A 27,975-nucleotide genomic window follows, 5' to 3' on the forward strand; every position below is an offset into this window, starting at 1 on the left:
TGACACAAAAGTTTAAGGCTTTTAAAATATCTTCAATATGTCTTGGCTCTTAGGATCTCTCTGTTTGTTGTCACATAATTAGGACCAAAGACCTAATTGCAGGTTGATTTCTAAAACTGCATGCCCCTTGCCAGTAGGATTTATGTTGAGACATTTACTTTAATTAAATGGCTACTTAGTAACAGGGCTTAATATGTATCTTTTTAAGTACCAGATATTTTTTTCAGATACTTGGTCAACCAGGAGTATGTTTCTTCCTCATTAACAGTACATAGACATGTTTCTTTCTGTTAATTGAAGCCATGTGAGGCCATCATAATTATTTGGGGAGATGTTCTCTAATCTGTGTCTTTTAGGGATGGGTTAAATTGGAAACTGTGGATTCACTGCCTCACACTTTCCCCTTTCAAGTGTTAAACTGAGGTATTAGTTTAACCCCGGCACCAGGAGACCCTTGTGCTGCCCAAACCTGAGGTTTCTGTAGTCCAGCTGATGCCAGACAAAATGGCCTTTTCTCACTCAAAAGCGAGAAAAAGCTTCAGTTGAAAAACTGGAGCTATTTACTTCTTAGTGTTTTTCAGTGAACAGAGCGAAATAAGCTATCACATTTTGCTTAGATTTAATATATCACCCCAACATAGAAAGTTCTGATGCAAAACTAATGACGACGTATCAACTTGCTTTTTTTTTTTTTTTTTTTTTTTGCGGTACGCGGGCCTCTCACTGTTGTGGCCTCTCCCGTTGCGGAGCACAGGCTCCGGACGCGCAGGCTCAGTGGCCATGGCTCACGGGCCCAGCAGCTCCGTGGCATGTGGGATCTTCCCAGACCGGGGCACTGCCGAACCCGCGTTCCCTGCGGACTCCCAACCACTGCGCCACCAGGGAAGCCCCTCAACTTGCTTTTTAAATATAGCTGTTGGTTATTCTAGTCCCTGAATTCTGGTTTGGCCTGACTTGGAGCATCCATCTAGGGAGAAGCAGCCCTGATCTCCGGTCTGAGGCTTTGCTTCTGCTGTAGCTGTTGATGTCACCGGGCTTCTGTGTTCTAGTCACTCTTCAAAAATTACATTTAAATTGCAATTTCATTTAGACATCTGTTTTCATGTTTAGGGTTTATAATGTTTCTTTTCTCTCTCAAGTATATCAGTGATGGATATTAACTGTAAATTTAGAATATACACATGAGAAAAAGAAAAAAAGGAGAAAATAACTCATCTGTAATCTAATCACGAAGAGAAATACTATCGACTTGTTGATATTTTTCCTGTTTTCTTTATACTTGTTTATGTGTATATGTACTTTAAAATATAGGCTTGCTATTTCATTGTATGTGCTACTTAGTGTGACAAAATGCTTTTTGCATGTATGCCGTGTGCCAGGGCTTGGGTATGGTTTTGTTTACCTTTTTTCTCAATCTTATATAACAGATATTTCTCCAAGTCTTTAAAAATTCTTTGAAATATAATTTTTGATAGCTGCATAGTATTCTACCATTTGGATGTGTGCCATATTTTATTTCATTATATTCCTAAGATTATTAAGAAGATTCCAATTATTTTCTATAATAAACAACGCCCCAATCAACATGTCGAACATAAATCTTTGTGCTCATCCCTGATTGTTTCCTTAGGGCATTTTCCCACAAGAATTACAGGAATAAAGGATGTGAAGATACGTGCAGCGCATTCAAGTGAACCCTTCAGCTGTAACCTCCATCTTATTCTATGATTCTTTGTCCCCTAAAGTGATGTGGATTGCTTTAATGTGATCCTAACACTTACATAGTATTAAAAAAACCTAAAATATGCTTTAGGAAAGATTCTGTACTCCCAAAGATACAAGCATTTAATCTCTTAAAGTGGCTGTGGTTGAGATATGTTTCTTTACTTAGGAATGAAAGTGTCCTAAGTTTGTTTACTCAAAAAGTCTATTAAAACAGATCATTAGAAGTGCTGGAATTGTCTTGTTTATGAAAACTTACAGTTGATTTCAATTCACCATTAAAAGATCGTATGAACCAGTCGCCAAAAGCTTAGCAATGTACGGGCCCAATTCCATTATTTGCTTAATAACAGATTTTTATGCTGAGGCTTAGCATCTACGGCTGATAATTGTGGCATCATAAGATTGCATAGTGCTCAAGTGTATAATAAGCCTTGCTTAGCTGGAGTAGAGAAATATTTACCAGTGCTCTGCTAATGAGCTGTTCTTTATATCATTTAATTAGCCAGATTTATTTTAGCTAAGGTTAAATGTGTTTAATATATTTAAAAGAAGTTTTAAAATAACATGTGCTGAAATCAGTTAGAAGAAATGCAGAAAAATTCCAAATAGGCTTGCTGTGGAGTAGTCACCATGCATATTATTTTGGTTCATCTTAGAAAAACCAGAAAACTGGTTGGAAGAAAATGTACTGAATCCTAACCCATGCCAAAAATAATATTGTCTAGGGGTTTCCCTGGTGGCGCAGTGGTTGAGAGTCCGCCTGCCGATGCAGGGGACGCGGGTTCGTGCCCCGGTCCAGGAGGATCCCACATGCCGTGGAGTGGCTGGGCCCGTGAGCCATGGCCGCTGAGCCTGCACGTCCGGAGCCTGTGCTCCGCAACGGGAGAGGCCACAACAGTGAGAGGCCCGTGTACCGCCAAAAAAAAAAAAAAAAAAAAAAATTGTCTATATTCTTAGCCCTTCTTTTTATAGACCACTCGTAGAAGCAGATGTCCAGTCCTCTCCTTTGGAAGGTACTCCGTATTCAGCCTACTCTTGTTGTGGGTGATGTATCGATCAGGGCTTACCAAGTGGCTAGATTTGTGAGTGTGTATAGGAGGCAGAAGTCATGTAAAATCAAAATTACCCTTGAGAGTCTCTTTGGAAGGCCCCACCTTGGAGGCCAACACAGCCAGTTTTGCCTGCAGAGTTGGAATTCACTGCTGTTTCTTTGAGCACCAGACAAGCAGTTGGCTTGAGTGTAAGGGCCGACTTGTATGAAGAATATATTTCCCACCAGGATCCCGCTCAGGTCTGAGATGTCCACACTGGGAGGAACTCACTGGGATGAGACTGACTGAGGGAGCTGACGAATGATGTTGCCTTCTCTTCCTTACCCTGGGGCGTGAGGTCATTGAGTGGGTTGGCTGGTGCGTGTGTCTGTCTGTCTGTCTCCCTCCCTCATGGTAGGTGTTATTGAATTCTTTTGAGAGAAAGCATGTGTGACGTGACACCACAGCAGTTGCCATGATGCAGAATTTTTACCCATGGAGAAGTTCTTCTGTGACACCTTCCAGTGACCTTATTGTTCAGTACACACTATGAAAGCAGAGTAGAAGAGGAAGGAGGAAGGAATGTGTTACTTTGCAACTAACCTATAATAATACTATAACTTTCCTTTCCCTACATTCAGTGAGCAGAGATTTATTGAGAGCCTACTACGTGCTAGGACTTAGGGACACAGTGGTGACCATCCCTGCTCTTCTGGAACTTATGGTTTTGGTAGGTCCTTGAGAGTGTGCCTTTGCCTAGACAACAGTGGACTGACTAGATAATCGTTACACCTATAAGGACTAAATATTTGGTGCAGAAAATGCTTATTTGGGGTTCTTGATTTGGGACTGTATGATGAACGTGGTTTCTTTGAGAGCTATCCATTACCTAAGCTTACACGGCTACTGACGTAATAACCAACCTCAGAGGCCAGTTGACCTTCCTGTCTGATGCCGGTGTGCTCTCACTGCATCACTACCTACCTGGTTTCAAACTCAGCTCAAGTACCGCCTGATCTCTGGCATCTTCTGTGTCCACTGGCACCAGCAACTCCTCACTCCAGCTCTTCAGTCTCAGGATCTGCATACCTGTCATATCTCCTCTGCTTCTCCCGAAGTGGTGGTGGTAGGCTGTGTGTGTGTGTGTGTGTGTGTGTGTGTGTGTGTGTGTGTGCACGTGTATGTATGATAGAGAAGCAGACTCAACGAAGCACATTCCTGTGCATGAGAGTTGACTTGTGATTACTGATCCTTCATCATTAGAGTGACGGTTGCACACCTGGAGAAGAGGGCAAAGTGATTGGGTCCCCATTGTGTGTGTTCCTTTGGCTCTCTTGCTGTTTACCTTTCTTGGGGCTTCCTTGTGCCGTGTCGTCTCCTGCTTGCTGTCTCTCACTATTCTTCTTATCTGAGTTATGGTTTATAACCTCCAGTCCTTCTAAATGAACACCTGGACCCTCCAAAGTTGGTAAAGAAGGAGAATCTCATGGTGGGGTGGGGCAGCAGGACCGTGTGGCCCTGACTTGGTCCAAGATTCTTGTGTCCCTCAAGATGGACGCCAGGATGGATGCCTCAGGGTATGCCAGGGTCCACATAATCCACAGGATTAACATGATTTATCTTCCCAGGCAGTTAATTGTTTTTGTCAGTCACCTAAAAACATTATTTTTACATTGAAACAAGCATGGATATCTTAAGGTATAGACTACAAAATTTACACGAAGTTTTTAAAAAATTTTATTTATTTATTTCTGGGTCTTCGTTTCTGTGCGAGGGCTTTCTCTAGTTGCGGCGGGCGGGGGCCACTCTTCATCGCGGTGCGCGGGCCTCTCACTGTCGCGGCCTCCCTTGTTGCAGAGCACAGGCTCCAGACGCGCAGGCTCAGTTGTTGTGGCTCATGGGCCTAGTTGCTCCGCGGCATGTGGGATCTTCCCAGACCAGGGCTCGAACCTGTGTCCCCTGCATTGGCAGGCAGATTCTCAACCACTGCGCCACCAGGGAAGCCCCCTACACGAAGTTTAAGTTAAATTGTTTTTGAGGCAGACAGCCAGAGGGATACGTTCACTCTTGTCTTCTGTTACGAGGACTTTGGAGGAAGAGTTGAAACAGGCCTGGCTGAACCCTGGCTCCTTGGTGCAGTTGTTTGAGATGTAAGAAGCACACGCAGTGCATGTTGGTTGCCCTCCCTCCCTGGTCCCTGCTGCCCCCAGCTGCCCCCTGTGTTATCACTGGCGCCGGAGGTGCTCTGCTCCTTGTGTCACCCCTCGTGCATGCCTGCCCGGTCCACAAGCGCTGCGGACATTAATCCTGGGTTTCCTTGGACCTGCTCAAAGGGCAGATCCTGTGGCCCATCAGAATCCTGGGCGCGAATAGTGTGGGAATGAGGCATGTGAAGAGGGATGGAGAGCGGCTGTGGCCAGCTTCGTGACATCAGAATGGGAGGCATCTGCCTCCTTTAGAGAAGGGGCCAGCATCCCCCTGGCCCGACACCCTCTCTTGGCATCCAGGCATGCAGTGGAGCCTCCTGCATGTGACGGGGTGTCTGTAGTCCCTAGGTGAACCCACTGATGGAGCAGGCCAGGATTAGCTCATAGGCTACAACACAGACCAGAGCAGAGTCCATCCTGGTTGCTTTCTGCTGCATCAGAGGCTGCAGGAAGACATTTGTCCCTTGACCCTTTCATTCTTCTCTACGTGGAGCTGAGGCCATGCTCAGCTTCTGTTTCTGACCTCCTTTGAAGCTGCATCTCTCCATGCGGGAGGAATGATATTTGAGCCGAAGGAAGAGGACACATGCCATTCTAGTCCGCATAGTCCTGGCACCCTAATCTCTCCAAGACAAGATGTTCCAACAGGTGGGCAATCCTTCTCTTTTAAGACCTATCTTATAAGAGGAGAATTTCCTTCCTTAATCTCTGGAAGAAGGCGATGCAGTAAGACAGGCATCAGCCTTAAGGAGAATTTCTGAGTGTGCCAAGTGTGTCTTTGATGCCATTCCAAAGGACGCAGCTCAGTGTAGTGGGAAGGGCGCCAGTGTTGGAACTGCACAGATCAGGATCTGGTCCAGCCTTAGTCCCTTGCTACCCTTGTATCATTGGTCAGGTTACTTAAATTTCTGAGCCTCATTTGCCTCATCTGTAAAAGGATGATGTTAATAATAACTCACTGTTAGTGATGAGGAAGAAGCAAAATGATGTACGCAAAGGGCTTGTCATGTAGTAGCCAACTGAAAAGTGCCCTCACGGATGCTCTACAGTCCCCAAGCCCAGTCTTGGGTACAGCGCAGCCCTTCTCAGGAGGCTCCAAATCACATTTATTTTCTTTCCTTGCCTCTATTGAAAACACTTATCCTCCCCTTACTGCTGATCTCTATTTCGGAGTCAAGGGGAAAAAAAAAACCTAAATAATTCTCCATAAGATGTGGCTAAATGATAATCTGACTCGCTCAGAGGTGATTTCAGCCTAAAGGGGAAACTTTAACTCAAGGGAATTTCTGTTACTAAGAGAAGTCTTTCAGGTAGTAGGCGTGGGTTCCCATGGTTTCTGAGCAGTTTTCTGCTTTACCCATGTTCCCCCAAGTGAGGCCCCAACGTGCCCTCTCTCTCCTGCAATCCTCACCTTGTAGCTGTAGCCCTGTTTTCACTCCCTCTTGGACTAAAACTCTTTTTTTTTTTTTAAAGAAGATGTTGTGGGTAGGAGCTTATTAATTAATTTATTTATTTTTGCTGTGTTGGGTCTTCATTTCTGTGCGAGGGCCTTCTCTAGTTGTGGCAAGCGGGGGCCACTCTTCGTCACGGTGCGTGGGCCTCTCACTATCGCGGCCTCTTTTGTTGCGGAGCACAGGCTCTAGACACGCAGGCTCAGTAGTTGTGGCTCACGGGCCTAGTTGCTCCGCGGCATGTGGGATCCTCCCAGACCAGGGCTCGAACCCGTGTCCCCTGCATTAGCAGGCAGATTCTCAACCACTGCGCCACCAGGGAAGCCCTGGACTAAAACTCTTGCCCTGATAATTGGTTCTCCTGATTCTTAGTCCTCCTCTTGGGCTGTGTGCTGAGGCAGCTTGCTTATCTATTCATCTTACAGAAATCAGAAGTAACAGTTTTAGCGTTTAACTCTTTCTAGCTTTTCATGGTGATTTCCATAAACTATTCCACTTCTTAGAGGAAAATAAAATAAATAGTTAAATAAAAGACTGGTCAACTTTTTGTCTTTGTCTATCACCAGTGGATTGTCTAGCTTTCTCTTAAACCAGAGTGACAAACAGGCCAACTGTTGTTCTTGGTTGTTAATCATTGCCTGGGGTACTTGAGTGTTGAGAAAGCTTCTGAGGTTGTGTCTATTTGAGATCAAAAAACATGTCATGCTTGATTAGTGATGTCTGCTAGAGGCACAGGAAGGGAAGTGCAGTGCTGACTACATTATTTGTCATGCCTCTCTCCAGCTCTCTAGACATTAGTCATTTCATCATTTCTCTCTTCATTTGCTCTCCCAGTTGAGTGCGGTTGGGGTATCAAAGAAGGTACTTGCAAGCCAGGTTTACTCTGGTAATGATTTAGCCTGGCTGAAGCATGATGCCAACTAAAACTTATTTTCTGTAGATTTCATAATTATCCTATTCTTGAGGTCCATTCATATGAATAATTAAGAGTTCTTATAAAGTCAGGGTTTTTGGATCCTGGGGTCCATAAACAGCATCAGGATTTGGTTCATTCAGAGAAACTACTCAGAAGATCTTGCCTTTTCATCTCTAAAGAGCCGTGAGCATGTGAACCGTCGGCAAGGAAATGAATTGCATTCATGAATCACTTGAACAGCACAAAGCAAACCAAAGAGCTGCCTCTAGTAGTATTGGCTGTTGTATCCACTTTGCCTTTATTCTAAATGCCTGTTTTCCAGGTAGCCTAATGGATGAATCACACTATGTTCCGAGAGAAGCAGAAAAACAGCCTGGAGAAGATGGGTCACTTATGTGGGGTTTCGGGTTCTTCTTCTCCAAGGTTACCATTAGAACCCATTTGAAAACATTAAAATGAAAGCCATTCTTGAAAAATAGGCACCCGGTGTGTGGCATGGCTTCGCTTTGCCTGCTCACCTCTCCCACTGGGAAACTGAACCAGTCTTTGGATGTTGAAAGTCGAAGGGCTAACAGCTCTTCCCCCAAGTGTTGTTTATCCTCTTTTCTTCCCCAGGGTGGGAGGAGAGGTGGGGTGGATACTCAGATAAGTTTTTCCGTGAATTTAGGAGAAACTGGCCAGCTCTCTCTGACCTCCATTTTTTTCTGCACTGTTGGCGTGTCTGTGGGTGGTTACTGGTACCAAGTGTTCTCCGCTAGGGTAACTGCAGGCAGGTTTAGGTCATACTTTGGTTTTGAGGCTCTTCTGTGGAGTTACTGAGAAAATATCTAAAATACCTAACAAATCTTGAGCATCTCTTTGAACATCCTCCAGAGTAAAATATATATTTAGAACGTTTGAAGAAAGCAAATTTTTTAAAGTTTATCAATACTATCCAAGACTACTGTGCAACGATAATCCAATAATAGCAACAAAACTCCCATCACCATTTGGCATCTCCTCTTCCTCTTTCCTTGCTGTATAGTGTATAAAAGGGGGAGGGGGACTTTAACATCTTACTTTTAGGAGTCTGATATATTTTTTATAAGCTGATTCTGCTTGGAGGCAGGCTCATAAGTACCCAGGGAATGTACACCTCATCCTCATTTCTGTTCTCCTCTAATTTGCCTAAATGTTGCCTAGTTTTCCTCTAAAATGCAAAGGTTAGGATTATTCAACCATATGGGGCACCAGTTCTTTCTTTCTGTAACATTTCTGGGAAAGCAGATTTTGACTCAGTACTACCAACCAGTAGTATATGAGCTCCTTTGCTGCTGGACCAAGGAAAGGTGTATGACAGGCATGAGAGATCATCATGGCAAAAGAAGAAACTACAAGAGGGCTTTCTCAGTGACCTGACTTAGGTGTGAATTACCTGAGCTGGTATTTAAAAAGGGAGAGGGGAGGGAACACATTCATTTGATAACGTACTTTTTTTCTTGCTAGAATGCTAAAAGATCAGAGGAGACATCCGAGGAGACACAAAGAAATTAAAATCACCTCTAAAAGAGAAGCAGCTTAATGTGCCATCCACAAGCACAGCTGTTTAAGCGAGGGTCATTCTTGTACTGGAATCAAGTAAAGGAATGAACAGAATGTTGTGGCTGTGATTTAAACCACAAGGGCTCTCTGGTAGGAGTGTCCTGACCTCACCAGTGACCTGGGACTGAGCAGACTTCTGGAGACCATGGGTCAGAGCACCGGGAGTCCCCTCCAGAACTGAAAGGCCCTGAGTGGGGAGAACCTTCAGACAACCCCCCCACACACACATACACACAAGTTGTGACTCTCTGGTGGCTTGTTCCGTGGTCTGTTTTTGGATAACTCCAAACTTGTTCCCAGACCACCTAGCATCTATCCCGAATACAACAAGAAGGGTGTTCATTTAATTTAGTATGAGGCCACATTTAGTAAATTGTTAATAATGCTTCTGATTTATTGATTTAATATGCCATTCCCATTTTTTTCCTCGTCGATCATTTCTGTTCAAGGAACGATGTATTAAAATGGGGGTAAGTTCTTCTTAACTTCGCATGAATGAAATACACCGAGAGTAGGCAGTCTGCTTTACATTCTCGCGTATGAATATTAGAAACATAATGCTGAAGAGTACTGGCTTGCTGAGGATATAGCTGTTTAGGGTTATCTTACGGGGCTCTTATACTTAATGACTCTTTCAGAATTGATGATGGAGGAGGGAGAAGGCAGCCCCCTAATGTCCTTTAACTATTATATTATTATTGATAACATACTCAACCAGTCTACTTTTTGTATATTATTTAATACTTTAGAAAATACTTCCACAAGCATCTTTTGCCCGGCAGAGGGTGAACTCCACGTCAGCAAGACTGTGTTTGTTTTTGCCCATCCTTGTACATCTAGCTCTGGCAGAGTGGCCAGTACATAGCCAGGGCTCTGTAATATTGTTTACAGAAAGAAGGAAGGAAGGGGGCAGGAGGAAGGAAGGGGCACAGTCATCTCTCTGCTTCACAGCATCTGCCCTGCCACCATCTTTGTAAGGATGACCATCCCCTCTTAGCTGAAATTATTGCCCCAGTCTTCCGTGTGGTCCCCCTGCCTCTAGTCAGTCCTGCTCTGCCAGTCTGTTTCCACACCACAGCCAGTCGGATCTTTGTTAAGATGTGATTCTGAATATATCACTCCTTTGTGTTAAGCCTCAACCCTTTCTGTTTCCCTGAGGACAAATGATGAAGTCTTAGCGTGGCACACAAGTGCTTGGGGCTCTACCCTGCCCACTTGGCCAGCCCCAAGTCTTGCCACTCCTTTCCTTGCATCCTTTTCTCTAGCCACCCTGAACTGCTCGCATTTCCCCACACGTGCTAGGCTCCCGCTGGCCTCTGGGCCTCTGTAGATGTTGCACCCTCAGCCTGGAATCCCTTTTGTCTGGTCACCTTAGGACTCTGGGTTTGATGTTACCTCCTCCTGGAAGCCTTCCCTGATAACTCAAGGCTGGGTCGGGTACCCCTCTCGTGTGACCCCCTAGTTCTCACTGGGATGTAATTGCTTACTTTTCTGCCTTGCTGGATGCCAAAGCTTCCTGAGGCTGGGGACTGTGTCTTAATCATTGCTGAATCCCCTCAGCCATTGCCCTGCCTGGCTCCTCAGGGGCAACTGAGAGATGTTTGTTGAGCTGGTGGAAGAGGGCACTGTGGTGGAGTTCAACTAGTATGTGAATCAGAGCCGGAAAGATCTTCTCAGTAACTAGCAGTTAACTTGGATCATACTCATATTCCCCAAGCCTCGGTTTCTCTCTCTGGGAAATGGGATGGAGGACATCGCTTCTGACCTCCAGCAATCGTTGTGAAAATTCCATGAGATGACATAAGAAAGCGTTTAGCACAGAGCCTGTCCTGTAATGAGCTCCAGTAAGTTGTTCTTCCTTCCTTCCGTCCCTCCCCGCCTTCCTTGCCAGCTAGGTCAAGCCATGGATTAGTCATAGAATTCCCGCATCAGAGTCAGGTTCACGGCGGTGGTTCTAAACCATCTGCCAGGCGGCTAAGACACCTTTTAAAAGTACACACTCTGGGGCCTCACCCCATGGTTCTGGGATGGGGTCCAGGAATCTGTATTTTTTTCAGATTGCTGGTACTCAGACATGATTGGGAACCTTTGACCTAGTCCAACTTGTGACCAATAGCAGGAATCCTACTTACATAGCCCTTGCTGGAACACCTTGGGGATGGGCAGCTCAGTGCATTTTGGAGCTCTGTTTGCTGTCGGGCAGCTCCTTGAATGTTAGAAACCCTCACTTATCTACTGGGCCTAATTCTGCTTCCAAATGACACCTAGCCTTTAGTTCTGGGTCTGCCTCCTAGAGACAAATGGATTAAGTTCACACGTCTTCCCATAGCCATTCTTCAGATATTTGAAGTTACTACCATGTCCCTTCAAAGGTTTTTCTTTTCCAGGCTAAACATTCCTGTTCCTATAAACTGGAGTTTGCTGACTGGCGCCTGTGGGCTACATCCGGTCCACAGATGTGTTTTGTTTGGACTGGGGTGTTTGAAAAATACTGAATAAGTTTCCAACGTTGAAAAATCAGGGCATTTGCCGAAAAGTCTGGAGCTCTAGCATCTTTCGAAAACTCAAAAGATCTGGAGCCGCATTTCCAGCTTTGGATGGGATGTAAGTTCTCCAGATTGTTGCACTCGCAAACACTCCATAGTTTTGTCTCACCCCCGCTAATTAAATCATTACATCATGGGTTTTTCAGACCTTTCGTTACTCCTGTTACCTTTTCCTATCTGTGCTCCAGAGTGTCAAGTGGTCTCATTTTTTAAAAAGTTCTTTATTTTTATGATTATAAGAATAATATTTAATAATAATTGAATGATATTTAATAATAAAAACAATAGGAAATTTGGGAAATTATGGAAAAATGTAAGACAGAAAATGTATCTGTCCACATACCCTGTGGGACAATTTTATACAGTTCCTTCCAGCGCTTGTTCTTCTGTGCATATTTCTATATTGTGAAGCTGGGATCACACTAGAAGTAGTTTCATAGAGTGCTTTTTCCATATTTTCCGCATCTCATTAAATTCCCTCACAAGATCAATTTTAATAACTAAAAGATGCTGTTTTATGTATTGTGCCTTTTTCTGATGGTGGTAAAATACACATAACATGAATAAAATGTACCATTTAAACCATTTTATTTTATTTATTTTTATTTTTGTGGCCGTGCCATGCGGCTTATGGGATCTCAGCTCCCCGACCAGGGATTGAACCTGGGCCACGGCAGGGAAGGGCCGAATCCTAACCACTAGGCCACCAGGGAGCAACCTTTTTGAAGTGTACAGTTCAGTGGCATTTGCAGTGTGCCGCTAACCCCACAACCCATTCCAGAACATTTCCGAAAGGAAGCCCCGTCTCCGTCAAGCAGTCACTTTCATTCCCTCTTCTTCCCAGTCCCTGACAACCACTGATCTGCTTATTTTCTGTTTGTATTTGCTTAGTCCAGATATTTCATATAAATGGAATCATACAACGTGTGACCTTTGTGGCTTCTTTCACTTAGCGTGATATTTTCAAGGTTTGTCCATGTTGTACGATCTATCACTATATGTCATTCCTTTTTATGGTTGAATAATATTCCATTTTACGGCTATACTGCATTTTGCCTATCTATTCACCAGTTGAGGGACATTTGGATTATTTCCACCTTTTGGCTATTGGAATAGTGCTGCTATGAACATTTGTGTACACGTTTGTATTTGAATGCCCATTTTCAATTCTTTTGAGAATACATCCCGGAATGGAACTTCCAGGTCATATAGGAGTTCTATGTTTACCTTACTGAGGAGCCTCCAGGTTAGTTTCCACGGTGGTTACACCATTTCGTACTCCCATCAGCCATGTTCCAGTTTCTCCACATTCTCACAAACGCTTACTTTTTGTTTTATTTTGCTCTAGCCATCCTAGTGTGTCTGAAGTGGTGTCCCGCTGTGGTTTTGTTTTGTATTTCTCTGATGACTAACGACGTTGAGCTTCTTTCTGTGTGCATGGTACCCATTTGTATATCGTTTTGGGCCTTATGTTTTGTAACTTATTTAATAATTTCCCTAGCTTTTACACTGGTTCCTTTCGAACTTTTGCTCTCATGAATATTGGTGTTATTAATATCTCTATATAAAAATTGTGTGCATATCTAGTTATTTTTGTAGGATGGCTTCCTTGAAGTGCGATTATGGGGTCAAAGGTGTGCTATTTCTAAGGTATTGATACGAAGGATCAGATTCAGTCCTGCGTGTTTGAGGAGCACATATAAGTTGCCTGGAAAGCCTTTTCAAGTGCTTTTGCTAGGATTTCCATTTCTGACTTACTGCATCAGGCTCATTGGGGTGTGACCCACTTTCCCAGGAGATTCTGATATGCAACCCAGCTATCACTCATTAGCCAAATTTCTTCTGCACCCATGATGTAGGTCTTTAAAAAAAAAAAAAAAGAAGCAGCACTTGAGAACTCCACACTATTGACTGTCCCAGTACCCTGACCAGTTAGTTCCAAGCAGACTGGTCCTGCTACTTCCCCAGCTGTGAGCAACATGGTCCATTGGCAAAGTGAGCTTACCATCACCTGAACCCCCTCGGTGGATTTTTTGCCTCGTAAAATCTGGTCTTCCCCTTCTTGTTCTTTGGGAGTTGATTGTTTTGAACCCATTTGTTTCTGGTGAGGAAGCAGAGGTTTCTGTTAGCCTTATGACTTGCCCTAGTTTTATAACACCTACTCGCCAGAGACAAAGCAAAACCAGGCCTCTGGCTTCTCAGATAATTTTTCTACTTCCCTCAGTGACCTCGTTTCGACATTTTTGATTGGTCATGATCCAAGAAGTCAAATGTAGTCGCACATGCCAAATGTACTCAGAGTCTGTAAAAGAGGGAACAGGCTTCAGCACGTCTGGGCAGGCCGTGTCTGTCACACGAAACCCTGGTTTTACTGCCTTTGGCCAAGCCCAGTTCTATCCCTGGGAGGAAGAAGGGCAGCCAAAAGTCCTCCTCGGCTGGGACAGCGGGACTGTGATCTCTAAAGAACCATGATCATATGGTGCCTTTTAAACCACTGGAGCGTAATGTGGTAACTGGGTAACGGTTGTGAAAAGTTTTGATGTTAGATGTGCAGGGCAGATTCCCAAATCTAGATTTCATCTCCAAAGACACTCATGAGGTCTCCATAGCATTTAGTGCCAATGTCAGGGAGAGTGTTGGTGAGGAGAAGGGAGTGTGGAGGCACCAAGAAAGACACCACCTCAGTTACCGTCATTCGGGCCATAGGAGGCATCAGGACACTGGCTGCCTCGCTGGTACCCAGACTCAGACCTCACTCAGTTGTCTTTGTGGATGGGCTGGTACAGTGGAGGTCAAGGGCTTTTTTTGTTTTTTTTCCCTACTGCTAAATAGAAACACACAGCAAATTAGGTTTTATTTAAACTCAATAATTCCCTCTCCTTGTTAAAAACCCTTATTTTCTGTGCTATGGCTGTCAAGATTATGTCTTTGAACTTGGCATTCAAGTTAACATCCTGGGAGTGAATCTTGTTTTCCTAAAGTTTAAAAAAATATGTTCAAAGCTAATTGTAGACCGGGAAGGGTAGTGAAAACAAAGAAAATTGTAGATTTCCCTGTGGCTCCACCTCCGTTAAAAATTGCTTGTAACTTTTAAATCTCAAGACTTTGAGATGAAAGGGACATTAATTTACGTATGCTGAATTCATTTGCAAAATTGTGTCACAGAGCCACTTATATTCAGTATCAAGGCATAATACCTATCTGGCATACACATGGAACTCTCAAATCTTAGTTACCAATATGATAAAATTTAAAACATGGTATTAGATATATTTTATATTTAGATGAACTTGGTAAGTTGCAAACGTAGCAGTGTAGCATAGAGTCAAAGACTGACAGTGTAGTGGTCAGTTTATCAATAACAGCATTTTTTTTTTTTTTTCGCTACATGGGCCTCTCACTGTTGTGGCCTCTCCCGTTGCGGAGCACAGGCTCCGGACGCGCAGGCTCAGTGGCCATGGCTCACGGGCCCAGCTGCTCCACGGCATGTGGGATCTTCCCGGACCGGGTCACGAACCCGTGTCCCCTGCATCGGCAGGCGGACTCTCAACCACTGTGCCACCAGGGAAGCCCAATATAACAGCATTTTTAATAGGGTTTTTGATTCTCAAAAGAGCTCAGTTTCTTGGTTACACTACAGTCACTTCAACTTCATTATTACTTTCTTCCATGTTGCTCATGTTCTTTCCCAGATGGACAGGAACAGTTTAAACAACTGCTGTTGTTTACAGGGCACAGAACAACGTGGGGTGTGTGTGTGTGCATGTGCAGGGCTGGGGAGGGGTGTGTAGAGGATGGGGAGAGAAGAGACCTGGGGAGTATTTTCAAGCTTACGCTGGCTGGAAGTAGTACATTTAAATCAGTGTTAGTGTAGTGCTCTGTGGCAGCTAAACTTGGGATTTTTTTATGTCTTTAAGCAGAGGCTGGGTGGGCGTAGAGGAATACGAGAGGGCATGTTTGGAAATGCAGTGACCTAGAGAAGGGCCTGCTTACTGTCACTCTCCTGAGCATATACATGGCTCACGTCAGTGCTGTACCCTGGCTCATTTGTCTCTGAGATACAATTGCTTTTTCTCCATCCATCTAAACTGTTCTCAGGCCTTGGTCAAGTACTGCCTCCTCTGCAGATACCGCCTTGATTTCTTAGCCTTTCCTGTTTCCCCCTTTTCTGAATCAGAGAAGCTTCCTAGAATGTTAGGGCTAAAGGGACCACCGAGCTATCGCTGTGCTGGAGGAAAACCTGGCATCCACTTGTGTGAAGTCTGTAGAACGTGGCTCAGTCCCGTCTTACACGGTTTAATTGTTCTGTGTGGGCTAGGCTTACTTCCTCAGCTATATTTGGCATTCTCTGAGGGAGGCACTGTCACACATTTCTTCTGCATATTTCATAAAAATAGCCTGTAGTAGGTCCTCAGAAAATGCTTTCCGCTCTGGTAGCACTCTTCTGTGAAATGCACTGGCCAGATGGACACTGATAGAGGCTGTTTGCTGTGCCACCAATTAGAAACAGCCTGAATGCGCAGCCACAGGGGAGTATATTATGATCTATCCATATCGTGGAGCATCACATAGCTATGAAAAGAAATGAGTTAAGCCTATAGCTAGTGACCTGGGGGATGTCCTCTATATATTATTGTCCTTGCAAATACCAAGACAGGGAAATAGTAATATCTCACCTTGGAGATAACAGTGTAGCCTCCTATATCTGTATCTATATTTTGATATATCAGCAAGGACTTGGGGAAAGATGTGGAAGGTACACATTAGGCTGTTAATGCTGGTGACGGAAAAGGTTATTACATTTTTTTCTTTACCCTGTCTTTGTATTCTTGCAACAGGGAAACTACTAAGATTAAAAACTAGCAAATAGGGCTTCCCTGGTGGCTCAGTGGTTGAGAGTACGCCTGCCGTTGCAGGGGACACGGGTTCATGCCCCGGTCCGGGAAGATCCCACATGCCACGGAGCGTATAGGCCCGTGAGCCATGGCTGCTGAGCCTGCGCGTCTGGAGCCTGTGCTCCGCAACGGGAGAGGCCACAGCAGTGACAGGCCCGCGTACCACAAAAAAACAAAACAAACAAAGAAACAAACAAAATTAGCAAATATAAGACAAAGAGAAAATGCATACAGGTTTTTATGTATTAGAAAGTCCCTTTCCCGTAATACTTCTACTTTTCAAACTTTGCATGATTAAAAAAATTAGTTTTATTCTTTGACTAAATTTTAGAATTAGCAAATAAAGACAGCATTATACTTAAGTTGGGTCTTTTTTTTTTGTTTTTTTTGCTTTTTGAGCTTATGACATAAAGATAAGTTCTCTTTTCACCAAAACCTAAACTATGAAGGTAGCACCAATACCGAAAGCCTGGCGCTCTGGTTTCTGTGGTGGAGTGGGGAGAGAAGTAGCAGGTTGGTTGTACCGATGTAGGATGCCAGCTGACTTCAAAGCCCTAGGAACTTCCTATCCCAGAGCTGAACAGAACAGAGTAGGCAACTAGAGATGCTTGCACAAGTGGAAAAGGGAAGGAAGCAAATGCTGCAGAACTTCCGGTGCTCCTCCGCCGATGGTCGGGGCAGCTCTGCTCCAGAGAGCCCTGCATGTCACCCAGGAAGTTGGTGAGAGCCTTTCTGAATGGAGACGGCCATGCTTGAGCTGGCTTGCCCTTGTTACATTAAAGGTGGAGGTAGCTCTTTTACCTTTTAGTCCCTAATAACTCAGGGACTCCATCCCAGGACCTCTCACCCAGACTGGTGTTGTGGTCTCCTACCTTGCTGAACCACTCTAGTCTTTTCTTCCAGTTCATCATACAATCCATTTCCAGAATGATTGCTCTAAAGCACAGCTCTTAGGTAAACTCCCTTGCTCAAAAACATGCATGGCTCCCCAGCTCTAGAGAGGAGAGTCCAAATCTCTAAACCTGACATTCAAAGCCTTCTAGAATAGGATCCCTGTCTACTTCTCAGCTTACCTCACTTCTCTCAGGCTCTGGCCAAATGAAAGTGTTCCTGTGCATGTTCAGTCTTCTGTTCACGTTCTCCTGAGGTGGGAGCACTCCCTTCCCATTCATCCATCTCTACCTGTTTAAATCCTCTCTAAGTTTCAATATTTGTTTTAAAGGCTACATCTTTCAGGAAGCCAGGTGTGACCTCTTTCTCTTTCTTCTTCATGTACTTGTCCTATGGTACTTACCTTACACTCAGGTTGTCTACTTCTTCTTGCACCTTGGTAATAACTTCATCAAGGGGGAGACTGGCTATAACATCTCAGTGTCTGAATTTCTTACCCTTAGTAAATTTCCTACATTTAATCAATCTTTGTTGACTTGGATTGAATGTGGTTGTTATCTGAAATGTACCAGATTAATTTTTAAAAAACATATCATTCATTTCTTGTTGGCAGGGTGCTGTGCAGAGAAATAAAGGAAATATGAACTGGGTTGGTGTCCCTGCAAGGAAACACCATGTGACTCTCCTTTTTTGCAAAAGTTCCCATTTTATGTTATCTAATGTTTTTCAGTCTCTTGGACTGCTTTCTTCCTGCCGTCTTATCATTTCCCTTTGATATCTGTCACAGAGTGCCCTTGCCATGACACTGGATGGGGAAATTGGAAAGATGCCTCCAAGAAGACTACCCTGACAGGGTCCCTTATAGATTTGCATTCCTTGTAACTTTCCTGGTTTTGTGGGCAGCAGGGGACCCTTCAGGCATCTCAGGCAGAGACTAATGGAGGTCCTGGTCAGCCCACTGCCGTAGATTTGAGAGTGGTTTGAGCAGCCAAGGCCAGGAAGGTGAGTCCGTTTTGCACATCTCCATAATCCCTCACCTGGCTCCCTGTGGAGAAGTGGTGAGAGTTTAACTGCTATCTCCCTTTCCAAGGAATGCGTATGGAATTCAAAGAAAAAGGATTACAGAAAGGAAGGAGAGGTTTAACGGGAAAATCTCATGGGCTTTGGAAAGACTTGATTGGGCCAAAGGTGGCTTTTGAGAGAATCCAGGTTCTAACGAATTAGACAAACCCAATTTGGAGTTTGCCCGAATCATGAAGAACTTTATGTGATTGAGTTAATTCATATATCTCATGTGTGGTCATTCCATCCCCCTCAAATAGAACAAGAAATTGCCACCTTCCTGATGAATGCCTTTTATTTCTACACATCGATTTTGTTTTTAAAGGCTGCTTGGATTGCTTTATTTAGCTTCCAGTTTCCAGTAATTCTCAAAAGTTATTATTACTCTAGATCGCAAGAGAATATTACTGTAATTAACCTTCTGTCATGTTTTTTCTTTAGGAATACTATTTTACCATTGCCCTTATGATAAGGGATGTACATACCAGATATTAATAAAAAGTTGTGTTTGTACAATGCATCCTAAAACTGAGAACCGCTTTCTGTATCTGAACAAAGAAATTACACTGAATACACTTATCACCCTGAAAAACATCTTCTGGCCATATATAATTTTTTCCCCACAAAAATCACTAAAATGGCTTTTATTGATTAACATTATTAACTCACCCCACATTAAAAAAATATTTGAAACCACATTAATTCAGTATACTCTAAGATACAGTTATACAAAGAATGTAAATAAAACACTAAGATAGGAAATAAAACCGCTATAAAAATTTCTCAAAACAAGAAACTGTTGTAGAAGTATGTTCTTTTTGTTTCACTAAAATTACATTGATTTAAATACGCTGCACACACTAACCTATTGGATCCAGTGTGCTCTTGCTTAAATTAACTTTTTTTAAAGGTTAACTCCTGAACACTGTTTAATTAACTTAGCTAAAGTTGAGATTTGGTCTCAAGCCATTTCGAGCTAGACGGAGTGAAAAAAGATGTGGGGAGTTGGCAGCAGATCCCAATACAAATATGGCATTTGGCAAACTATGTCTGTGCTGTTTTGCTTTGCTTTTCTCTTTATGGTTGTGGCCTATTTTTGAAATGCTATGATTTAAATTCAGTGCCCAAGTGACAAGTCTGACGAAACAGAACTTATTTCCCTGGGGGTTCTGTTGGGGGAAAGGTGGAAGTGTTCCAGGCACTAAAGGAAGTAACCTCAATTTCACCTGGAAACAGTAGTGTCTCGGGGCAGGAGATTTGGGCTATAAAGGAAAGTGGCGCAGCTGCTGAGCCAATTTTGAATCCAGGAACAGAGCAACATCAAAGAACTAAAAACAGTATCTGTCGTTTCCACTATATCCCTGTAAGTTGTAATCGGGGAGCCCGAGATAAATGGAGATCGGAAAGTTCTCTCCTGAGATGCCTTGGATTGTGGCGATGGTCTTCTAACTGGGTTCTCTAACTCCACTCTCCTCCTCCAATGCTCAGCCCACACTTTGGCCAGATAAGGGTTTGCAAAGACTCTGTGCTATTTTCTTGCTCAAGACCTCCAGTTCCTGTTTGCTCAGAAGATTAGGTTAAAACTCCTTCTGATTATGGCTGAGTAATATTCCATTGCATGTATGTGCCACAATAGACCTAGAGTCTGTCATACAGAGTGAAGTAAGTCAGAAAGAGAAAGACAAATACCGTATGCTAACACATATATATGGAATTTAAGAAAAAAAATGTCATGAAGAACCTAGGGGTAAGACAGGAATAAAGACACAGACCTACTAGAGAACGGACTTGAGGATATGGGGAGGGGGAAGGGTGAGCTGTGACAAAGCGAGAGAGAGGCGTGGACATATATACACTACCAAACATAAAATAGATAGCTAGTGGGAAGCAGCCGCATAGCACAGGGAGATCAGCTCAGTGCTTTGTGACCACCTAGAGGGATGGCATAGGGAGGGTGGGAGGGAGGGAGACGCAAGAGGGAAGAGATATGGAAACATACGTATATGTATAACTGATTCACTTTGTTATAAAGCAGAAACTAACACACCATTGTAAAGCAATTATACCCCAATAAAGATGTTAAAAAAAGATAAAAAAGAAACAAAAAACCCCCCAAAAAAACCCAAAACCTCCTTCTGTTGGCTGCATGACACAGGGAGATGAGCTCCGTGCTTTGCGCCCACCTAGAGGGGTGGGATAAGGAGGGTGGGAGGGAGATGCAAGAGGGAGGGGATATGGGGATATACGTATGCATATAGCTGATTCACTTTGTTATAAAGCAGACACTAACACAACACTGTAAAGCAATTATGCTCCAATAGAGATGTTAAACAAAGATCTCCTTCTGCTGGCATGGAGCTTCCCCTAAGCCAGTTATTTATTTATTTATTTTTTTCTAACCTCATCATCTACTATTCTCCAGCATGAAAGATATTCTCCACAGTCTCATTCAAAATCCAGCTTAATACCTATGTCTCCTTTCTGATAACTCAATCCACACGGACTGCCCCCCCGCCCCAAGTTTGAAAGATCGTAGCTATTTGTTTTCTAACTTTTGGCAAGATTGTTTTATTGTTAGTTATTTTGTTAGGAGTGACTGTATCTAGAAATACATATACGTATGTCGTCACTATATGGTGTATACACGCACACGTAGAGAATAGATATGGTAGCATTTTCCCTTAGTGAGTTGTTAGGTGTAAATTTCTCCATAGAAAGTTCACTGAAATTGAGGCTGAATTACTGGTTAAGAATTAGATATAATATGTTCTGTATTAATTGTATTATATTGTATTTATTGTATTGTATTAACATGACATGTGAGAGAGAGAAAGTACTGAAGTGGGAGAATCTGGAAAACTAAATCCTGGTCTCAACTTTGCCACTAACAGGCAAATCATTCGACCCCCTCACAGCTCCAAACGGGTTTAATCTCCTTTATGACCATCAGGAGAGCATAAAGGAAAAGTATAATCGTGCTTATTTACAATAACCTTAAATAGTAAAATTATGATTTCACGTCCCATCCAGTGGACATAAATATGCGGCACAGCGGATTAGTCAAGAGAGATGATGTATTGTTCAGGTGAGTTGCTGTTCTTTTGGTTTTATAGATTAGACCCCTGAGTACAGAGAGGTTGTGCACCATTTTTGAGGTTGGCCAGGGTAACAAAGGTCAAATCAAGCTCGGTGTGATTTTTACTCCCCTTCCTGTATGTAAACGCTTTTTTCCCCAGCGTGATGGGCCCCTCCGCTTTACTGGTGGTGTTGAGTGGGTTGTCATCCACACTTGATTTATATGCTCTGTAATTTTTAAGGAAATCTCCCTGGATCCCTTATTTTTCCTACTGTAGGATGGATGGACATAAATGTACTTGTCTATGAAAGTTTTTGAGCTTGTTACCTCAAAATCCACACTGATCGCTATTTTTATTGAGCATTGGCCCTGTACAGGAGGCACTGCATATATTATGTCATTTCTTAAAACACATCTTATAAAATGGCTACAGTAGCCCTATTCTGTAGATGAGGAAACTATGGCTGAGATTTAATCCCAAGTCAGTCTGATACCAAACATAGGAGGAATCTCCCTCCTATGGCAGAAAAAAAGAGAGCTCTCAGGTATGTAAAATCAACATTGCTTCCAGATTTCAAGTTAACCGATACTGTTGTTTCGTCATTTCCTTTTACCTAACCTTTTGTGAGTAACTAGTAGCAAAGTTGACACGCCTGGGTTTCATTTTCCCTCGGACCAGCTCTCCTCTCTTGAAGGTGCTAACGAGTGCTCTTAAAAAGCAGAGAAATAGCCAAGGAGGACCTCAGGAAAGGAAGGTGCGACAAGGATGTGAATTTTCCAAACACTGAATAATTGGTCCTTGAATAACTATATCATAGTCAATGCCTATGTGTTATTTTCATTTTGGAAAAGGTTAGATAAATTAATTTTTCCACTTTCTGATTAAATATAGTTCTTCTTTCACAGTATTTAAGTATAAAGTTAATAAATAGCTACCTATAGGGAGGGTATTGCTGATACTTGGAATTTTATGCTTCTGTTTTTAATAATCGGAAATATTATAGACACTCTGCAGCATAGTTTGTAGGAGGCATTTTCAGACATGTAGTCTTGCATTAAAAAATGTTTATGAAGACTCAGTATATTTTGTACAGTTCTTAAGGGAAGCAGATTTTGATTTTATTATCATCATTGTCTTTCTATGATGGAGTGAACTTCTCCCCAAGTAGAGTGATCTGTATTCAGGAAGCACTCAATGGCATCCTTTCAGTGGATCACACAGCAGGAGCCACATGAGTAGAGCTAACAAGTTCTGTCCGTTAAATCTAGTGACTTGAACAAATTTTTATTATCCTTTTGTAAAAATGTAAGCACTGCCTTACACAAAAACCAGTTGTTACCTAGTGAAGTATTTCAACATGTTCATATATGTTGATAGTTTCATACGGCCAGATTATTGCTGCATCAGCTATTAGCTACTAATAACATGCTCCCATCCTGCTCTAATGACATTCTGTACTCAGAATACTTAAGTGTGGACAGATGTTTAGGAATATCATTTTTCCCTCTTGGCTATTGATTGACTCCCAACACCCACTCCTGATTAGAATGCAAGATGTTTTCTTTTAGACTTGGAGTCTTTAATTACCCAATCTAATTAGAAAAAGACAGGCAACACACCAAGAATTTGGAATGTAATGCGGGAGCATCTTCTTGGGCTTCTTACCATGGACTGTATTTCCAGATGCTCAGTGACAGCCTTTGTCACTCTGTTTATCTTCCAAAGCCAAAGTGTTAGTAAAGAACACGCAGCTCTGACAAAGAGAAAGTGAAAGGCACTATACAGTGGTTTTAGCCAAAATCACATTGTTGGTTTCATTAGGAGATTTTGGAGGGGTGACCCGCGACCTCATTGCAGGACAGGATGGAGTGGATCCTCAAACCAGCTGTGCTTTCTTCATAGAACCCCTGATGGGCTTTATTCCTAAACCAGTGGCATGTTTGATGCCACTAGTAGCACTTTTTAAAAGTGAAATTGAGGAAATAATTGAGTTTTGGTTTTTTTTTTTTTTCCTTTTTTTTTTCTTCCCAGACCGAGGCACGAACCCGTGTTCCCTGCATCGGCAGGCGGACTCTCAACCACTGCGCCACCAGGGAAGCCCGAGGAAATAATTGAATTGGGTTTTGCACATGATGAAAATAATTCTTTAACACCTGGGTTTTAAATGGCTTTATTCTTACTTCCTAAAAACCTGGACCCTCAGGAATCAATAGGAAAGGTTTTAAAATTTTTGTTTTTGGGTATAATAATGTTTGTGTTTACTTATTACTAAGTGCTCTCTCAGAAGCTTAAATTCTTTTATGTCTTGAACAAAGTGGATCCTCCAGCTACCTTATTCCGCAACCTGAACATTTACTCTTATCTCCCAGGTAACAAATTACCGTCTTGCTCCCCCTAGTGGAATTGTAACTCTACTTCAAAGTTTAAGAACACTGTTATCAGTACATGTTTGATTTAGCATCTCATTTTGGGGAATTGGATATTTTCCTAGTTTGTTCTCAAACACTGAGAATAAAATAGAAAAATATTGCATCGAGTGGGCCGATAGGGGATGTGGGTAGCAAAATTGGCGTTTTGCTGATAAATTTTCAGTTCCTAGTGTCAGCAAGGTTGGCTACTTTGTTCATAGGGGCTGCCAAGTTCAAGCAGCTTCTGCTCTGCACTTCTGTCTTAGAGGGGTCACATGTCATCAGCCTGGAAGACAGTCACCTCTAGAAGGCAGCTGTTAACACTCCTGGCAGAGATGGTACAGTGCTGAGAGTTGGTGATATTGAAAGACGAGGACTGGTCCCATCTGAATGGTGACTCCCACTTGTGCCATTGGTAAAGTAGGCCCAGGAAGTATCCTTCTACCTGCTCGATCTACATGAGGGACTGAGCCAGTATCCACAGCACGTGGCAGTCATTTCCAGTGTACAGCTGCTAAACATGCTTAAAAAATTCCAGTAATTGAAGCTGAAATTACTGTATATCTCTTCTTAAGAATTTAAGTTTCTTTAGGGAATGACAACCCATGGTTTCACCACATCAGAATCTCTTTTTCCTGCCCCTATTTGTTTTTCACAACTTTGACCCTTGTAATAAATTTGTGTTTATTCAAATTTGCACACAAAGCGCTCCTATTTTGTATATGCTAGCGTTGAAATGTGTGAAACCTCTAAAAAATTTTTGTACATGCCAAGGCTTAGGACTCTGTTCTTTTGCAAGTAAGGCCTTGTCAAGGTCAAGGTAAAAGGTGTAAAAGACACAGTGATCGCCAAATGAATAGTCAACAGAATATAAGTACTTGGTACTTATGAGCAAGAATATTGTATTTAGAATATCCCCCCTTTCTTAAAATCATGTAATAGCGACCGTATTTAGAAATATTTTTCAAAATATTTATTCTCAGGGCAAGTGTTTACCTAGGGAAAAATAAAAGAGCAGGATCTGATTAAAATCCCAACAAAAGGGAATGCCAAAGTGTTCTATGGGCATGTTTTATTTGGGAGTGTGGAGAAAAAAAGCAACACCCGTACTGTTTGTTTGTTTTTTAAATACCACTGGCTCAAGAGTTACAGAAATTTAGTTCAAGAACTACATCCATGCAAACACACGGCTTCCATTCAAGCAAAGCATGTATCTGTGAAGTTCTGGTTTGGAATCTCATAATGCCTGGATTAACAGTTGTGAAGACAGAGATGTCACAGTGGCCACACAGCCCAGCTGGGGTGGAGATGTCCATTTAGCAAGACTTCGGGCTTTGGGGAACTGGCACTTTTCTATTCCACAGGGAGTGTGAGGGATTCGCGAGTGAATCAGCATGTATCTCTGTGTATACGCACATGAAGGTAGATACAGATGTGTACATACATGTACAAATGTAGGCATGTACATGTGGGTATATTCATGTATGTATGTGACTGCAGCTTTGGAAGAGTTACAGCAATGGCTCAGCTTCTTCCCAATGGATGCTAGGAATTCTGGGCGTTGACAATGCTTCCCAAAGCAGCTTTTAGCAGAGGGAAGCTGGGAGGCGTTGGGGAAGTGTGCATACCATTCTCTGCTGGGAATCCTCTGCACTGGTGATACCCTTCCAGCAGTCTCAGAGACCGGGACTGAGAAGCTCCACATACCACTCCCTGAAGAAGGACTGTGCTGGCATCTTTGTCTGGCAGCATTACAGGGTGGCTCTCCTTGGGAACATTCCAGCCATAGCTTGGAACCCTTGTCTTTCTCGAGAGGTGTGAGGACTGAATATCTTCACGCATTCCTTAGACTCATGAGTGAAGAGAGGCTTTGCTTCCCTAGCTCTGTTTCCTTCAAGTGACTGACTAGTGGTGCATTAAACTGGGATGGGTTTGTTTCTCAGGATCTTAACTTTTCAACTGTTGATTGACCACTGTTGACTCAACACTAGAATCTTGTCTGCCTCTGCTTGTCATCCCATGGTTATTGGGGTTTGTTATTTGCTTTCTCTTAAGGTTCAAAAAGGCAGAAAAGTATACACAGGCATTTGGCCACAAGCAGAGCAGATAGAGAATTATGAAATAGATATCCAAGATGCAATATTTTTGTTGAAATCCTGACATTGTGTGACTGCCTTTTTTACATGAAATATGGTCCTTGCCATGGGGCAGATAGCCTGGAGACGTGGTTAGCAGGTAGTCAGCAAGTGTGGGAAGGAAGTCCTTGTCTTGGGCAGAGTGCCAGCTGACACCAAACTAGTCAAACTTGCATTCTTTTCAAGACTTCTTTCCTGCTACTTAAGTGTTGGCAATTTGAGAAACTATCTTTGAATCATACACCTTGGCAAGAAGGTAGGATTAAGAGCGTATTGGGGACAAAAAAGAGATACAAATGTCCACTCGCTGGAAACTTTAATGGCGGAGGGAAAACTGGACAAATTCCTGGCATATGGAAATATTTATCTGCAATTTAACATTTTTTATATAATGTTTCCTCAGGGAGTCTTACTATATTCCTACTGACAATACTTATATTGGTCACCGCAAATAACAAGGAACACCTTCAAAACATGTAAGAGAGGCAACAGGCAGGTAAAAAAGAGAAAAGAAAGTTTGTAGGGAAAATCAGGACTTGGAGCCTCACATAGATTGCACGGGGAGAGGTTGAGGCAGGTAATGCTAATCATGTCACCTTAGGCCAGTGCTCTGCAGTTCCCAAGAACTAAGTGGGTGTTTTTTAAAAATCTGGGTTCTCGGATCCCACCCCAGAATCTCCAGGGAAGGGATCTGGGAATACAGTTTTAACAAGCATCTCAGGGGATTCTTAGCGTCGGACAAGTTTGAGAAACTGCCGTCATCCTGTTGCCTACTAGGACTAAAATATTTCCAGAAGTTGTGTGTGTGTGTGTGTGTGTGTGTGTGTGTGTGTGTTATTGCCAAGGTTTTTAAAGTTTGAAAAAAAATAGTCAAATAGCCCGTATTGGCATTATAAACATTTCTTAGTGAAAACATCTGTTATTTGTGTAGGGTTGTAGAGTTACAGAGGGTTTTCTCATATATTATCTCATTTGTTCCTAATACCAACCGTTTGAGGGGCTGGGCCACAAAGATCATGTTCGGCCCCAGATTACACATGGGAAGTGTGCTCCACATGTAGCTGGCAAGTGGCAGAACCGGCTCTGAACAGGATCCTTCACCATGTGGGCAAGCCCAACACCGACCTCTGAGCCCACGCCTTTTCCTCTTTTCCCCCCACACCCCGGTCACCAGGTTGATGGCAGCATTTGTAACATGGATTTGCATACCTACACCTTTGCACACCACGATCCCTCTGCCTACATGTCCCTCCTTCCCTGTCTGCACACTCAAACCCATTCATTAAGGTACCTTCCAGGAAGCTTCTCTGGATACTCTTCTCACCCTACCACCCAAGCAGAGACAGTTTGTCTTTCAGCTGGGTTTCCATCAAGCTTTACAAATCCTTCTACCATATGTTGGGTCTTGTTTAATATAGGTGAGTTCAATGATACCTGCTCAGTAATGCCTCCCTTCTTGCTCCCCACCCTGCCATTGTACCACTTTATTTTATTTATTTTTTATTCTACTACAGATGACAAACAGAAATGTTAGCGTTGAAGCCACTTACTTTAAATAGATGGGAAGTAATCACGTCTAAAACACTCAGTGCTTGTTGGCTAAAGCTATGGGAAGCATTCAGGAATGATTTAAAGGGTTGTCCAAACATTGACAAAGAATCATTCAGGAGGCCAGAAACGTGGCCATTAACATCCTCTAGGAACAGAATTGTTTCAAGGGACCAGGGAACATTGTCTACTGAGAGATGGGGGGAAGGACAGGGGACTCTATGCACAAAAGCATAGATTTGGTAGTTTCCTTGATAGGTAATTTAAGGGCCTTTCAAGGACATCTTCAACTAGGGGTGATTTTCATGTTATATTCATAGCCCCAGGTTAGATGTGACTGTCTGTCATGGCTTTCAAATCATATTATAGTTAGTTCTTTATGCAAATACACCCCCTACTAGACTTCGAGTGAGGGTAGGCCTGAGCCATATTCATCTTTGTCTGCCAATTGATAATTGTTGAATAAACTTTGGGGGGAACATATATCTTCTAGCCATCTGCA

The 27,975-nt window shown here is 42.9% G+C and overlaps 1 protein-coding gene across 9 annotated transcripts in view; it reads left to right on the top strand.

Annotated features, from left to right (window-relative positions):
* Positions 1-27,975, top strand: part of ANKRD44 (ankyrin repeat domain 44) — a 317,342-nt gene that overhangs the window by 93,108 nt on the left and 196,259 nt on the right. The window contains exon 1 of one of the 9 annotated variants that reach the window (XM_073807443.1): positions 18,022-18,245. The exons of the other annotated variants lie outside the window; for them this stretch is intronic. The gene's annotated coding sequence lies outside the window, so the exon portion shown is untranslated. Of the gene's footprint in view, positions 1-18,021; positions 18,246-27,975 lie in introns of those variants that run through there. 9 annotated transcript variants of the gene reach the window in all.

The sequence above is a fragment of the Tursiops truncatus genome, chromosome 7 (assembly GCF_011762595.2).
Source record: "Tursiops truncatus isolate mTurTru1 chromosome 7, mTurTru1.mat.Y, whole genome shotgun sequence".
NCBI lineage: Eukaryota > Metazoa > Chordata > Mammalia > Artiodactyla > Delphinidae > Tursiops > Tursiops truncatus.